Source organism: Salmo salar, chromosome ssa17 (genome assembly GCF_905237065.1).
Source record: "Salmo salar chromosome ssa17, Ssal_v3.1, whole genome shotgun sequence".
NCBI lineage: Eukaryota > Metazoa > Chordata > Actinopteri > Salmoniformes > Salmonidae > Salmo > Salmo salar.
The window spans coordinates 77,759,983-77,777,703 of NC_059458.1; the positions used below are offsets into that span (position 1 = coordinate 77,759,983).

General features: G+C 39.8%; 1 long non-coding RNA gene and 1 pseudogene across 1 annotated transcript in view; both read left to right on the forward strand.

Annotated features, from left to right (window-relative positions):
- The window catches only part of LOC123728278 (globoside alpha-1,3-N-acetylgalactosaminyltransferase 1-like), a 30,274-nt pseudogene extending 13,213 nt beyond the window's left edge, over positions 1-17,061 (forward strand).
- Positions 1-17,721, forward strand: part of LOC106599483 (uncharacterized) — a 96,209-nt gene that overhangs the window by 53,093 nt on the left and 25,395 nt on the right. The window lies entirely within an intron of this gene.

Sequence of the window (17,721 nt, forward strand, 5' to 3'; positions counted from 1 at the left end):
GTCCCTTGGACTGTTTAAAGTGGAACTGACAGCGTTTTAACTACTTTGCAGTCAAAAATATCAAATTCTCAGTTTATGCTCAGAAACCAGGTTTTACAAATAGGTTATATTTGACTCAACATTCCATGACACACATGAAGGCATTGTTTTTGGTCGGCCAAAACATATTGCTATCACAATGTAAATTACAGCTGCCCTGGTACATTGTTCCTGCCTCCATTCGATATATACTGTTTCACTTTCAATGACTCAATATTTTGGACAGAATTTGACGAATGTAACTAAGGCTGGGAATGTCAATACAATCAAACTAGCAAGGCCAAGGCCAGTGATCACAAGTCAGTTAAAATGTGGCTGATAGGCTAGCGTATCTATTTATGTAGCAAGCTAAAACACAGAGACTGAACTTAGCTAGATAGCTAGCTGCTAGGAGGATGTCATCGGAGGAGTGGGTGAGTGACTGAATTTTCCGGTGGCTACAGAGATGGGGATGCAGGTGTCATTTGGTTAGCTAGCAAGACATGTTAATCGTTTAGCTATTCTGAAATTGAACGACTGTTATCCAGTTAGCATATCTCTTGCGTTTTGCAAATTCACTCTTGACTATCTACTTCGATTTCAGAGCACTCTCACCAGAGCGCAAAATAACTGATGAATTTACCAATGCAACACCTGCTGAATATGACTGGTGTCAGTAAATGTAGGCAATGAAAGTAAGTTAGTCACAAACATGCTAAATAACATGCAAACAGCCTAACAAGGGTGTTTGCATTCTGGGGTGAGTCAAAAGTTCAGAGTGAGGTGTTCTCTCATTTGTGTAGCTAGCTAGCCAACTTTTATTTTTTGTTTAACCTTTATTTAACTAGGCAAGTCAGTTAAGAACAAATTCTTATTTACAAGGACGGCCTAGGAACAGTTTGTTAACTGTCTTGTTCAGGGGCAGATTTTTACCTTGTCAACAGATTTTTAACCTTGTCAGCTCAGGGACTTGATCCACCAACCTTTCGGTTACTGGCCCAACACTCTAACCACTAGGCTACCTGCCGCCCAACTTTGGCCAGTTAGCCTGGGTGCTTGGTTGGGACAAGCAGCAGAAGGACGAGGACACTACAATTCCCGTCGCTTATCAGTGCAGTTTTGACGACCAACTTGCTGAAACAGTTTGAGAGGGTTTATCTAATGTTCCTCCATTAGATTTGAGATAATCTTGCTCTGACTAGCATTAGTTGTTGATCTTGTTGTCGATGTGCATATAGGAAAAGATAGCCTACCTTGTCATGATTGTTTGATCAACAGGACTATAAAAGTTCCCAAATGTAAGAGGACTCCCATGGTATTTACATATTAACAGAAATCCATTCAGGTGTATTTTGTGGCTTTTGGTGAATGTGTTCTATTGATCTAAAGTCGCTCTGTTGCTACTTCCTGTAAACACACAATCCAGTTCATAGTGAATAATGACAGGTCCTACTTCCTGTTAACACACAGTCCAGTTCAAAGTGAATGATGGCAGGCCCTACTGCCTGTTAAAACACAGTCCAGTTCATAGTGAATGATGGCAGGCCCTACTGCCTGTAAACACAGTCCAGTTCATAGTGAATGATGACAGGCCTGTGTGCAAATGGCATGTTTGTATATAGTCCTACTGTAGTTCTGATTGGCTATGGTGCACCAGTCTGCATAGACTCTGGTCCTGGACAAGAAAGATGGTTTATTTACTGCAGTGTCTATTAAATTGTCCAAACGCAAGGCCACTTTCCCACTCTATATTGCTATGGAATTTTCACAAATGACTTACTATACATAATTCCCAAACATTCTATGAATTTATGAAACCGTGAAAATTACCAAATCTAAGTGCTCTCTTGTCAGAAATTCCTGGGTTGTAAATGAACAGATTTTAATATGATTTCATGTTTCTAAAACGCAGTCAGTTCCATTTTAAACCCAGGAAGCAGCCTTTTAATTTGACATTCACCAGCTTTTCAAGCTTAATACTGTCAAAATATATATGGGAATTAGCTTCCAAAGAATGGAGTTTCTCTGAGCAACTATCGTCATTACTGCCGTCACGACCTTTATGTACTTCCAAATAAGGTCTGAATAAAAGATGCAAGCAACTAAAAAAATGCCTTGTCTGGAAAGAATCTATATTACGTTCTGGGTAGAGCAGGTGGAATGTTATTACGTTCTGGGTAGGGCAGGTGGAATATTATTACGTTCTGGGTAGGGCAGGTGGAATATTATTACGTTCTGGGTAGGGCAGGTGGAATATTATTACGTTCTGGGTAGAGCAGGTGGAATATTATTACGTTCTGGGTAGGGCAGGTGGAATATTATTACGTTCTGGGTAGTGCAGGTGGAATATTATTACGTTCTGGGTAGGGCAGGTGGAATATTATTACGTTCTGGGTAGAGCAGGTGGAATATTATTACGTTCTGGGTAGAGCAGGTGGAATATTATTACGTTCCGGGTAGGGCAGGTGGAATATTATTACGTTCTGGGTAGGGCAGGTGGAATATTATTACGTTCCGGGTAGGGCAGGTGAATTAACTGATTAGATTTTATGTTCCTACACTGTGGTAGGTGATAAAACTGAGATCTTCTTTAATTACGAGATGCTCATGCCTCTGCTCTACCATTAGGAATCGTTGTCACAAAGGCGACAAGCTTAGGTCCAATATAAGCCAATAGAAATGATATCTGGCCATCCAGAAATACGACAATACAAATGTATTTCCCCATTGTAGCGAGTGTGTGGTTTTCGTGACGTTGTCAACTAACCCTAACTATTTGACCGATGTTTGCTGCTCCTCTTTCCTCTTGTATTTCAGCTAGCTATGGCCAGCCTGTCCAACTACGCTGTGCGTATGACACGTCTCAGCGCATGTATGTGATAAAGGAATTTATATGTTTAAAGATAATGACTAAAGTATTCCACCCTGAAACCATATAACTGTTGTGTAAATGTATGTGAGACTGTTTCTGCTTGGAACAGATTAGCACGTTGTGAAAAAAGTGCCCAAAGGTGGCAGGAGCTAAAATATTTCTTGATTATTATGTCCACGATAATACATTTAACATAACCCCAATGATAGGTTTCAGTCCGTGAATGTAGGACTTGTAAGATGTGTTGTTTTTGACTATGTTCCCGCTGGTGTGCACTCAGAATGGTGTGTCGTTGGGTCAAAGGAGAGATGAGGAGATGCAGCCCTTGTACACTGAACAAAAATATAAACGCAACATGTAAGGTGTTGGTTCCATGAGCTGAAATAAAAGATCCCAGAAATGTTCCATATGCACAAAAAACGTATTTCTCTCCAATGCTAGACTCAAATGTGGTTACATCCCTGTTAGTGAGCAGTTCTCCTTTACCGAGATTACACATCTACCTGACAGGAGTGGCATATCAAGAAGCTGATTAAACAGAATGATCGTTACACAGGTGCACCTTGTGCTGGGGACAATAAAAGGCCACTATAAATTGTGCAGTTTTGTTACACAACACAATGCCACAGATGTCTCAAGTTTTGAGGGGGCGTGCAATTGGCATGTTGACTGCTGGAATGTCCACCAGAGCAGTTGCCAGAGAATTTAATGTTTATTTCTCTTCCATAAGCCACCAACTGGCCTCACTACCGCACAACAATGTGTATGGTGTTATGTGTGCAAGCGGTTTGCTGATGTCAACGTTGTTAACAAAGTGCCCAAAGGTGGCAGTTGGGTTATGGTATGTGTAGGTATGTGCTACGGACCAGTGCTACGGACAGTGAAAACAATTGCATTTTATCAAAGGCAATTTAAATGCACAGAGGTTCCCTGACAAAATCCTGAGGCCCATTGTTGTGCCATTCAGCCGCCGCCATCACCTCATGTTTCAGCATGATAATGCACGGCCCCATGTCACAAGGATCTGTACACAATTCCTGGAAGCTGAAATTGTCCCAGTTCATCCATGGCCTGCATACTCACCAGACATGTCACCCGTTGAGCATGTTTGGGATGCTCTGGATTGACATGTGTAACAGATGTTAAACGTACTCTCCTTGTGTTGTGTTTTGTTCAAATAAATCACCCCAGCCAGTGGTCCCAGTTGAGCATTATTTATTATCTGTTGTTAAATAGGAAACAGCATGTTAGTTGTGCCGGGCTTAATGATGTTGATGGCTGTCGATGGTAAAATCTGTAGCATGAAAACAACTGTGTTAGCAGTGGGCTTATGTGACCATTACATCGGTGCATGCTAGCATGCTAGCTAACACACTTAAATACAGCAATCATATACCAAAGAACATCCCAGAAAGCCCCTCAATCCCTAACAGGTACCATATACCCACACATGTATAAATCAGCAATGTACAGCAACCTTGTAAACAAAATGTTAAAATGCACCAATAGAAAACCAGTATTCAGAACGTGACCCCTTGCATCACATTTTCATACTGGCGAGACCTGATGTTCGCTATCTCCCCTAATCTGCAAGTGGGGCCAATAACAACACGCCTTATTGTCATCGGAATTGAACCAACCAATAAGAATGCTTGAACATTAAATACACCTTTCTTTAAAGGCAAGTGGCAACACAACCAGCCCTGTTACACGTCACCCATTGAGCATTTTTGGGATGCTCTGGATCAATGTGTACGACAGCATGTTCCAGTTCCCACCACTATCCAGCGTCTTCGCACAGCCATTGATTAGGGACAAATTTCTTTCTTTCAATTGACTGATGTCCTTATATGAACTGCAATGTAATGTAGATATTCTTGCATGTTGCGTTTTATATTTTTGTTCTGTGAAATTGTGGATCCTAATAAATAATATAAATATTTATTATTAAATATGAGGCTATCATATTTGACCTTACTTGACTCCATAAAGTCACGGGGTATAAATACTTTCCAAATGCACTGTACTGCTCTGTTCTGTGCTAGCTCTGGTCATGGGCAAAGCTAGCTAGGATTGGCTCACACTAGCTCTGGTCCTGGGCATAGCTAGCTGGGTCTGGCTCACACTACCTCTGGTCCTGTGCATCGCTATCTAGGTTTGGCTCACACTAGCTCTGGTCCTGGGCGTAGCTAGCTGGGTCTGGCTCACACTAGCTCTGGTCCTGGGCGTAACTAGCTAGGTCTGGCTCACACTAGCTCTGGTCTGCGCTATAAATTATAAGTACATAAATGTGCATAAATCAGCATATATTACCTAGCAACAATAATTGTAACTCTTGAATTGTTCAAGTTAGATACACCAAAACAACGTTCACAGGTTCAGGCTATCCTAACTTTAAATTCTTTAAAACTTGTATCAAACATAACTATATACATTACCAATCAAGTTTGGACACACCTACTCAAATCAAATCAAAACCTAGGAAGAAACCAAGAGAGGAACCAGGCTATGAGGGGTGGCCAGTCTTCTTCTGGCTGTATGAATGAATGTATACTCATTCAAGGGTTTTCCCTTGTCAAGAGTGAGCAAAGCTGTCATCAAGGCAAACTACTGGTGGCTAAGGTGGCTACTTTGAAGAATCTCAAATACCATTACCACAAAATACTTTTAGAGTTAAAGCAAGTCTCATAAATTGTAGTTCATGTACATTTTACCATCTATTTACTATTATTATTATTATTACTGCTGTTGAACAAATGTCCAAAAGGTTTTGTCTTTGAGAAGTTAGGAGGGATGTGATGTTCATGTTAAATGGGTGTCTGCCCCCTTTAAGAGCCCCTGAGACTGGGATAAGGGAGAGATGACCAGATAGAGAAACCTGTATTTGCAAACAAAGGACAGAATGTACATTTCATATCTGACTTTTTAACTTAAAACAAATAACTTTAACTAGGACCTAAGTTCTCGCCAAGGATTTAATTACTGGTGAAAGAGTTATTTAAATGTACACTTGTTGCCAATCCATGGGAGCGTCTGCTAAATGACTACATTGTAATGTAAATGTAGTGCTATGTATATAATGTAGGTTATGTATTTGTTGTGTTGTTTCCTGTTTGGTCCCCGAGAAGAGTAGATCATTAGGAATCCTAATTAATACTAAATATGAGGCCTTATTTGACCTTATTTGGTCATATTTGACATTAATTGACTCTACTTTCTTATTTGGATGGATACTACATGTACAAGTGGTTAGGGTTGGTTGGTAAAGAACTCTATTTTCAGGTTACTTCTGGTTTGGGTGTGGGTTACCGTGGTGATGTGTGTATATGTCCATGGAGGTACAGTTCAAAGGACTGAGGCTCCTCCTCCTCATTTGACTAGGCGTGCTGATTAGATCCACTAGTTTCATTTGAGATATCTTCATTTGATTGGACATTGCTTCTAGTGTAGCATAAGCTAAATATTTGCTGTCACTATTGGAGGAACAATGCGTTTCAGTTCAAATGTAAAGCAGTTTGTTCTCCTTATCATTGTTGGAATCTTCTTGCTTCTGGGGTATGTGTTTTTCTATATTTTATGTAATTACTATGCATGTGCTATGTGTGTATGTAAATGGTGTTATTTTGGAACAGCTAAATCTGTACTAAATAAATTGAAGTTGAATTAAAGTGATGTTATAGTACAATTTCATGTCAACTAAGTGTACTGAGTAAAGTATACTGACCCACCTAAAAGTGTTTGTAATACCCACCTTATCTACCCACCTTAAACTGTACTTGAAAGATTTTATTTGAGTGTTCTCTATATACATTCGGTGAATTTGTAGTGCCACTGAAAGATAATTGCAAATAGTAATGTCGCTAGCATATCCCATGTACACTAAAGGTGCACTTTATCTAGCTTTGGTGTAATATGTCAGTATACTTTTCATGGTTGTATTTTTATATACTATGCATGTATTTAATGTTACTTAAATGGTGTTACTTTGGGACACCTACATTTAAAGTAGAATTCAAGTAGTGTTTTTGTACTATTTCATGTCAACTAAGTGTACTTTGCGTGCTAATTTGTCCCACCTTAAAGTATACTTGCAATACCCACCTCATAGAGGATCTGAACCAGAAAAACAACTTCACTGGTTGAAATCATCCCGTGGCATCAATATTAGTCAAACATTGATTCAAGGGCCAAAGTTGACTACAAAGTATAAATAGCATAATTCTGGTCTTAATAAAGATAGTATCTTCCAAAGATTTGCAATATTTAGGGAAAACTATGATGTTCCTAAATCCTTGCATAATGTCAGTCTCTGTAATAGCGTGTGGTTTCATAGCGTAGTGGGCTGAAATGCTTCCATGACAGACTTGAACTGATTCTCTCCTCTCTCCCCAAAGGTATATGGTCTTCAACCACTTCAATGAAAGGCAAAACATGTAAGCTCAAGTTTCTGTTAATTTATTACACCCTAATGAAGCTATAATGTGATGTGGATTTTCTGATTGATTCTTATTCACAGGGTTTGGTTTGACACTTCCAAAATACATATCCCAGTTGATGAGGACCAGAGGAACACCAGGTTAGTTGATATAAACTGAGAAATTCTGGCAACAAGTCATGGTACTTGATACTTTTAATAAACACTCCTTTCTTTTTCCTTAATGTTACCCGTTAGATCATTTTCAGAGATGACATCACTTCTATGGGCTAGGTGGGACGGTAGCGTCCCATCTGCGGGACACGCCAGTGAAATATCAGGGCGGCAAATTGAAAAACAACAAAATGTCATTCAGCTTTCTCAAACATACGACTATTTTAAACCATTTTAAAGATACACGTCTCCTTGATGTAACCACATTGTCCGATTTTAAAAAGGCTTTACAGCGAAAGCAAAACATTAGATTATGTTAGGAGAGTACATAGACAAAAATAATCACACAGCCATTTTCCAAGCAAGGACATGTGTCAATAAAACCCAAAACACAGCTAAATGAAACACTAACCTTTGACGATCTTCATCAGATGACACTCCTAGGACATTATGTTACACAATACATGTATGTTTTGTTCCATAAAGTTCATATTTATATCCAAAAACAGCATTTTACATTGGCGCCTGACGTTCAGAAAATATTTTGCCTCCAATACTGCCGGTGAATCAGCACAGCAATTTACAAAAATTCTCATCATAAACGTTGATAAAATATTAAACTGTTATTCAAAGAATTATAGATGAACATCTCCTTTATGCAACCGCTGTGACAGATTTCAAAAAGGCTTCACGGGGAAAGCACACTTTGCAATAATCTGAGTACTGCGCTCAGAAAAATACACCAGGCTATACAGATACCCGCCATTTTGGAGTCATTTAAAATCATAAATAGCATTAGAAATATTCACTTACCTTTGATCTTCATCAGAAGGCACTTCCAGGAATTCCCAGGTCCACAATAAATGTTGTTTTGTTCGATAAAGTCCATAATTTATGTCCAAATAACTCCTTGTTGTTTGTGCGTTCAGTAAGCTATTCCAAATGTAGGAAGCGCACAGAAAATTTCACAACAAAAAGTTATATTTACGTTCGTTGAAACATGTCAAACGTTGTAAAACATCAATCTTTAGGGCCTTTTTAACCTGTTAGGGCTAGGGGGGCAGTATTGACACGGCTGGATAAAAAAACGTACCCGATTTAATCTGGTTACTACTCCTGCCCAGTAACTAGAATATGCATATTGGCTTTGGATAGAAAACACTCCAAAGTTTCTAAAACTGTTTGAATGGTGTCTGTGAGTATAACAGAACTCAAATGGCAGGTCAAAACCTGAGAGATTCCTTTACAGGAAGTGGCCTGTCTGACCATTTATTGTCTTTCTTTGACATCTCATTCCATTACAAAGGATCTCTGCGGTAACGTGACACTTCCCACGGCTCCAATAGGCTCTCAGAGCCCGGGAAAAACCTGAATGTCGTCATTCCAGCCCCAGGCTGAAACACATTATCGCCTTTCTCAAGTGGCCGATCAAGGGACTGTGGGCTTAGGCGCGTGCACTGGCCGCCCCCGTCTTTGTGTTTTTTCCTCTGTTTGCCGAAAAGGAGATTCCCCGGTCGGAATATTATCGCTTTTTTACGAGATAAATTGCATAAAAATGGATTTTAAACAGCGGTTGACATGCTCAAGTACGGTAATGGAATATTTAGAATTTTTTGGTCACGAAATGCGCCATGCGCACGACCCTGATTTACCATTTCGGATAGTTTCTGGAACGCACGAACAAAACGCCGCTATTCGGATATAACGATGGATTATTTTGGACCAAACCAACATTTGCTATTGAAGTAGAAGTCCTGGGAGTGCATTCTGACGAAGACAACAAAAGGTAATCAAACTTTTGTAATAGTAAATCTGATTTTGGTGAAGGCTAAACTTGCCGGGTGTCTAAATAGCTAGCCCATGATGGCTGGGCTATGTACTTAGAATATTGCAAAATGTGCTTTCACCAAAAAGCTATTTCAAAATCGGACATATCGAGTGCATAGAGGAGTTCTGTATCTATAATACTTAAAATAATTGTTATGCTTTTTGTGAACGTTTATCGTGAGTAATTTAGTAAATTGTTAGTAAATTCCCCGGAAGTTTGCGGGGGTATGCTAGTTCTGAACGTCACATGCTAATGTAAAAAGCTGTTTTTTGATATAAATATGAACTTGATTGAACAAAACATGCATGTATTGTATAACATAATGTCCTAGGGTTGTCATCTGATGAAGATCATCAAAGGTTAGTGCTGCATTTAGCTGTCTTCTGGGTTTTTGTGACATTATATGCTAGCTTGAAAAATGGGTGTCTGATTATTTCTGGCTGGGTACTCTGCTGACATAATCTAATGTTTTGCTTTCGTTGTAAAGCCTTTTTGAAATCGGACAGTGTGGTTAGATTAACGAGAGTCTTGTCTTTAAAATGCTGTAAAATAGTCATATGTTTGAGAAATTGAAGTAATAGGATTTTTAAGGTATTTGAAAATCGCACCACTGGATTACACTGGCTGTTACGTAGGTGGGACGATTACGTCCCGCCTAGCCCATAGAGGTTAACTTAGAACTTCAATAATATTCCAACCGGACGATTCCAGTGTCTTGAAAAACGTTTTGGAACACAGCTACCTCCTCACGTGAATGAGCGTAATTGTGGCCTGTCATTCTCTCGGTCATCAGACTCCAGGAGGTCTTGATCGCTCTCTGTTGACTGCAAAAGCCTGAAAGACGTTCTAAAGACTGTTGACATCTAGTGGAAGCCTTAGGAAGTGCAAACTGAACCCTAAGTCACTGTATACTGAATAGGCCCAGTCTTGAAAAACTACAATCCACTTCCTGGTAGGTTTTCTTTTCAGGTTTTTGCCTGCCATATGAGTTCTGTTATACTCACAGACACCATTCAAACAGTATTAGAAACTTCAGAGTGTTTTCTATCCAAATCTACTAATAATATGCATATTCTAGTCTCTGAGCCAGAGTAGTAACCTGTTTAAATTGGGTACGTTTTTCATCCGGCCGTGAAAATACTGCCCCCTAGCCCAGACAGGATAACAGAGATGTACTGTACACAGTTACTAATGGTGAGCACCAATAAGGATGTGAACAAGTCACATTGTGATATTGGTTCATCGTTGCTGTTACCCTACACTATTATGAAAGAGAGCAAACATGACTGTTCCTGGAGGAACAAAACCATCTCATAGGCCTTCAACGTAGCATACTTAACGGCCTGCTGATGGGCCATCAACAAGCTTCCCATTGCTTTCAAACTGGTTCAGAGGTTCAACTGGATAAAACCAACAAATTATAGTCCCACTAAGAGCAAACCAACAACCATTAGCTTTGGTTCCAACAAACCCAGACCCATCGGAAAATCCCAACCCCATGACCCAACTAGCAATTTGGATCAGTCTGTTGTTATCACAATGGCATGCATAAAAAGGGGCATTTTCTTACAGTTTGTTTGCTATAGTGAAATCAAGGTTTGATTATTTGTTCCATAGTATTTTTTTCCATTTGGTTTGGTTGTTTTCACATTGTGAAAAAATGGTTTAACAAACTACAATACTTAATGAAAACCATATGTGTGTATCAGACGTCACACTACTTGCTTAGTGAGTACCAGTTCTTCCTGACTTGGCTCACACTTGGAGCCTGTTGGACGTACTACCAAATTCTTTAAAACAACATTGGAGGCGGCTTATGTTAGAGAAATGAACATTCAATTCTCTGGCAGTAGCTCTGGTGGAGTCAGCATGCCAATTGCACACTCCCTCAAAACATGAGACATCTGTAGCATTGTGTTGTGTGACAAAACTACACATTTTAGAGTGGCCTTTTATTGTCCCCAGCAGAAGGTGCACCTGTGTAATGATCTTTAATCAGCTTCTTGATATGACACACCTGTCAGGTGGATGGATATCTTGGCAAATGAGAAATGCTCACCAACAGGGATGTAAACACATTTGTGCACAACATTTGAGAGAAATAACATTTCTGAGATGTTTTATTTCAGCTCATGAAACATGGGACCAACACTTTACATGCTGCGTTTACTCACTGAGTGTACAAAACATTAAGGACACTGTCTTTCCATGACATAAACTGACAGGTGAATCCAGGTGAAAGCTATGATCCCTTACTGATGTCACTTACTACATCCACTTCAATCAGTGTAGATGAAAGGGAGGAGACAGGTTAAAGAAGGATTTATGACTCGAGAGAATTGAGACATGGATTGCATATGTGTGCCATTCAAAGGTTGAATGGAAAAAACAAAAGATTTAAGTGTCTTTGAACGGGGTTTGGTAGTAGGTGAGAGGCTCACTGGTTTGTGTCAAGAATTGCAACGTTGCTGGGTTTTTCATGCTCAACAGTTTCCAATGTGTATTAAGGTTAAACCATCATGTATTGGTTCTCTCATTGTGTCTGTGAGTAGGCTATCCATGAACTATCCATTAACAATTATGTTTGTTGAAATAAAGTTATGCCGACAGAAAATTCCCAGTTGTCCTAATGGGAAATCAGCATGCAGTTGTCTGGACTTCATAAAATCGATATGACATTGATATCAGTTTGAAAAAATGCAACTGACATCGATATAGAGTTTCCATATCGGTGCCCATCACTAAGAGCTACACAGATACTGTATGTGTATTATGTATACTGTACAGCCATAGCTGTCATTAATCATTGTACTATGTCTTTCTACTCATACAGCCTGAGTAAGCCCATATTCAGGAGCAGAGTACAGAACATCGTCTCTCCAGAAAGGTGTGTATCAGTATTTTACTGTCCCATCATTCACCATTTGGCTGGCAACCCAAACTCCATGCTCCTGGCCAAACTCTACGCCACGCCCATGGGCGTTAGTTTCTTCACCGCAATGAATCTGGCTCTGAGTACATCAGCAACAATTTCTAGAACAAAACAATTAGTGGAATTTAAATGTAGTTTTTTTTATCCACATGGATGAAAATCTCTTGCACATTTAACTGCCAACCCAGACCAAACCCCTTCCCCTCCCGAACACAAGGACACAGACAAACAGTTAAATATTCCACCAGACCAGCCATCAAACCGCAGACTCCAATCTCAAGCAGACAAAATCCATTTATCAACAAACAACATGCAAAAAAAAAAACTCTAGATCACCGCTATTCTACACACAGAGACACATACAAAGCTCTTCCTCACCTTGCATTTGGCAAATCTGGCCATAACACCATCCTCTTAATTTCTGTTTATAAGCAAAAACTCAAACAGGATGTACCAGCGATACGGAAGTTGTCCATAGCAAACAGTAAGTTTCAGGACTGTTTTGCACTGATTGGATTATGCATCGACAACGTCGTCCCCACAGTGACCGTACGTACATATCCTAAACAACAGTCATGGATTAAAGGCAACATCTGCAGTAAGCTAAAGGCTAGAGCTACCGCTTTCAAAGAGTGGGACACTAATCCGTAAATCTCACAAAGCCCTCAGACGAACCATCAAACAGGCAAAGCATCAATACAGGATTAAGATTGAATCGTACTACACCGGCTCTGTTGCTCGTCAGATGTGTCAGGGCTTGGAAACTATTACGGATTACAAAGGGAAACCCAGACGCAAGCTGCACCAGTGACGCGAGCCTAACAACCAAGCTAAATGCCTTCTATGCTCGCTTCGAGGCAAGCAACACTGAACCATGAATGAGAGCACCAGCTGTTACGGACAACTGTGTGATTACACTCTCCATAGCCAATGTGAGTAAGACCTTTAAACAGGTTAACATTCACAAGGCTGCAGGACCGGGATGGATAACCACGACATGTACTCAGAGCATGCGCTGACCAGCTGGCAAGTATCTTCACTGACATTTTCAACCTCTCCATATTTATGTGTTCCCTGATGTGGAAGAGCCTGGAGGTCACTGTTAAGATCCTCTTTTTCCACAATGACTTTGACTTTGACTTTGGTTGCCATTTACTTCAAATTCCTTTTTCATGTTACACTTCGTCAATCTTGGAAAGATACATACATTTTGTGGCGACAGGTAGTGGTTAGAGCGTTGGGCCAGTAACCGAAAATGTTGCTAGATCTAATCCCTGAGCTGACAATGTAAAGTTTAGTCATTCTGCCCCTGAACAAGGCAGTTCCTAGGCTGTTCCTAGGCTGTTATTGTAAATAACAATTTGTTCTTAACTGACTTGCCCAGTTAAATAAAGGTTAAATAAAAAAAATAAAAAAATTGTCTTATGTGACATTAGATAGTGTGACAGCCATTTGCTCTGATCTGTCTATTCTGTCGAGATACATAATACAAATGTTGAGTTACGTAGAGTACCAGTTTGGACACACCTACTCATTCCAGGATTTTTCTTTATTTTTACTATTTTCTACATTGTAGAATAATAGTGAAGACATCACAACTATGAAATAACACATATGGAATCAGTTAAGAACAAATGATTATTTACAAGGACATCCTACTCCTTCTTCCCCGTCAGGGAATTGAACCCGGTCTCCTGTCCGCACTACACAGGGTTTCTTTAGCTAAATAGCCCAGTACTGTACTGCCAACCGTCACGTTGTACAGCGCCACATTTTCCGTTCCATCCTAACAGAAACCCAGAGGTTTTTTCATTTTTCATGGAATAGAAAACACCGTAATATTAATCAAATGAATTACTAATTCAAAAGTTACCAACCCCAAGTCAGTCCTCCACAAACATTTCATCGTTTAATCGTCAAATGATTATAAATGACGTGGCACACGCCCGTAGTGTAGACTTTTTGTCTTCCACCAAAACCAATACCAAACCAATCAGGTGGTTGTTTTCGAAGCTTTGGACGTCATTGAACACATGTTTACGATAAAGCGATACAAGCATCGGCACACTGCTTCAAAATAAACTGCTTAGCGATTTCGATGCAGGTGTAACGGTCGTCGTATGAAAGGGACCAAGTCGCAGTGGGTTGAGTGCTCGTGTTAACTTTACAAACCTCAATCACTCTAACTTAAAGGGTCTTAACGTAACTATATCTCACAGCCTCTGGAGAACACACCACTACCTAATTACCAACCCCCAAATCAGTTCTCCACAAACCTCATGTTTACATCCAAGGGTGAAACCACGTGGATTAAAAAACTACACGGAAATTATACAAATGTTATTATCGCAACCACCCTTATACATTTTTTTTTAAAAGCAACCTAGATTAGACTGGGTTGACTGGAACGAACTACAAAAATCTCTGAAACTGGAAACACTTATCTCCCTCACTGGCTTTAAGCACCAGCTGTCAGAGCAGCTCACAGATCACTGAACCTGTACATAGCCCATCTATAATTTAGCCCAAACAACTACCCCTTCCCCTACTGTAATTATTTATTTTATTTATTTTATTTTGCTCCTTTGCACCCAATTATTTATATTTCTACTTTGCACTTTCTTCTACTACAAATCTACCATTCCAGTGTTTTACTTGCTATATTGTATTTACTTTGCCACCATGGCCTTTTTTGCCTTTACCTCCCTTATCTCACCTCATTTTCTCACATTGTATATAGACTTATTTTCCTACTGTATTATTGACTGTATGTTTGTTTTACTCCATGTGTAACTCTGTGTTGTTGTATGTTGTCGAACTGCTTTGCTTTATCTTGGCCAGGTCGCAATTGTAAATGAGAACTTGTTCTCAACTTGCCTACCTGGTTAAATAAAGGTGAAACAAAATAAAATAAAAAAAATGAACTACTATCCTATTATAGCATTTTTTAATGAATTATTATCCAAAGAAAGAATAAAAAGGTTCTCCACAGCCCAAAAAGGTTTCCCTTACAGTGAAGTTAAAACCCCTTTTTGGTACTAGCACCTTTTTATGAGAGAACAATAACATCAGCCCATATCTTCATTAACTAATGAATTACGTTTTCTTCTCCCAGGCTATTGTACAAGCAGCCCAGTGTCTTGGTGGGGTGATTAGTGGTTTTATCTTATGTTAGTTACTTATCATTGTTAACTTCCACATCAGCGTGTAGCCTAGTATACCACACACCTTTTCAAGGACCTTTATTTGCAAAACTATTGAGATCATAATCAGTACAACACATTCCAGCTTGATCTGTATATCTGTAAACATTGAGATCATAATCAGTACCACACAGTCAGGCTTGATCTGTATATCTGTAAACATTGAGATCATAATCAGTACAACACAGTCAGGCTTGATCTTGTTCTGTTTCTTTAGTCGTACTGATGTGGTGGCAGTCACCCCATGGTTGGCACCCATCGTCTGGGAAGGAACCTTTGACCCTGACCTTGTCGACATAATCTACAAGTCCATGAACCTCACCATAGCAACCACAGTGTTTGACGTTGGAAAGTGAGTAGCCTACAACTTTTCCCAAATATTCAAAAGGGAAGTTAAACTATCATTATTTTTACAACACTGAAACTACAGTGAGTGTACAAACATTATGAACACGTGCTTTCTCCATAACAGATTGACTAGGTGATCCAGGTGAAAGCTATGATCCCTTATTGATGTCACTTGTTAAATCCACTTCAATCAGTGTAGAGGAAGGGGAGGAGACAGGTTAAAGAAGGATTGTTAAGCCTCGACACAATTGAGACATGGATTGTGTATGTGTGCCATTCCGATGGTGAATGGGCAAGACAACAAAAAAACCACTCAGTGTATGAGAACATAACCAGCTAATGTCACATGGCAGGTAATACAATATCATGATGTCATGATTCACAGCTTGGCTAAGATTTGAGGTGGCTGGTGGTGGCCAAAGGTGGCTCGTGGTGGCCCAAGGTTGCGGGTGGTGGCCCAAGGTGGCTGGTGGTGGCCCAACTCTCTATTAAGTACCCTTTATGTTGATGTTTCCTATATTTTGTCAGTTACCTGTGTGTCTTTAAATTCTGACAGATACGTCCACTTTCTCCAAGATTTCCTGGAGACAGCAGAGAAGCACTTCATGGTCGACTTCAACGTGCGCTACTACGTTTTCACTGATCGTCCCGATGATGTTCCATCAGTGAACCTGTCCCAGGGGAGACATTTGAGTGTGATCCAGGTCCCAGGTTCAAACCGCTGGCAGGAGATATCAGCCCGGAGGATGGAGAATATTCAGACAGCCATCGAACGTCAGATCAGCAGGGAGGCCGACTACATCTTCTGTCTGGACGTGGACAGCAAGTTCCACGCTCGCTGGGGGGCCGAGTCTCTGGGCAGGCTGGTTGCTGTGATTCACCCATGGTTTTACCAGGCGACACGTGACCTCTTCACATATGAACGGGCGCCCAGCCTCGACAGCCTACATCCCAATGGATGAGGGAGACTACTACTACGCCGGGGCTGTGTTCGGAGGGTCCGTGGAGGATGTGTACACACTAACGTCACATTGGGTATACAGATGTCTGGCGCCATTCATTTTCTGTTGGTGAAATACATACCCTTTGTTTTATACCCTGATGAAGACAGGGCTCCTAGAGTGTGCGGCTCTCCTTTATTTTCATGAAATATATACTCTAACATAAAACTACCATTTTTAATGTACTATATATATCAGTCACTGTTGTAGTTTAGGGATAATAACATTCTTCATTTATAGGAAAATATATATATTTTATAACCTCATTCATCCTGTATTCTGTAGACTAACTATTGTGTATGTTGATTATTGGGAAAAATCTCAAATGTTTTTAAAAAAAATACGATTATGTGTATTTTTCTTGAAATAAATATTTAACCGCTTTCAGAATGTTTGTGTTATTTCACTACTTGTTATATTTTCTATAGCCTAACTAAAAACAACATCTCCCCTGTTACAACGATATGCGGTGTATGAGTAACAAACCAGTGGTTTAGTGGAGAAATAGGGAATGTTAAATGGATTCCATCTATAGATTTGTACATCAGACAAGACACAGTGGTGGACTGAATTTCCATTAAGAAAAACTTCAGCATAATGTCAAAGTGGACCTGGCATTCCTGTCCAGAAACAACCCCTAACCACAATACATATACTGTAAACTGTAAGAAAACAAAGAAAAATACCCTTTTAAAAAGGTAATATGGAGGATTCACTTCCTTGTGTAAAAACATCCTGCCAATGTCAAGGCAAAAGGGAAAATCCTTCAATTCAAGTCATACCATCTAATCAATGTTATGTGAGGGATAATCAACCAGGGGCTATGGGTTCAATGGAAAATAATGAACAACGTGGAAGGTGTGTTCCGTGACCCGCTAGAGGATTAGATTTAACAATGTAAAAACACAATACAACCACAGATGTATAAAAT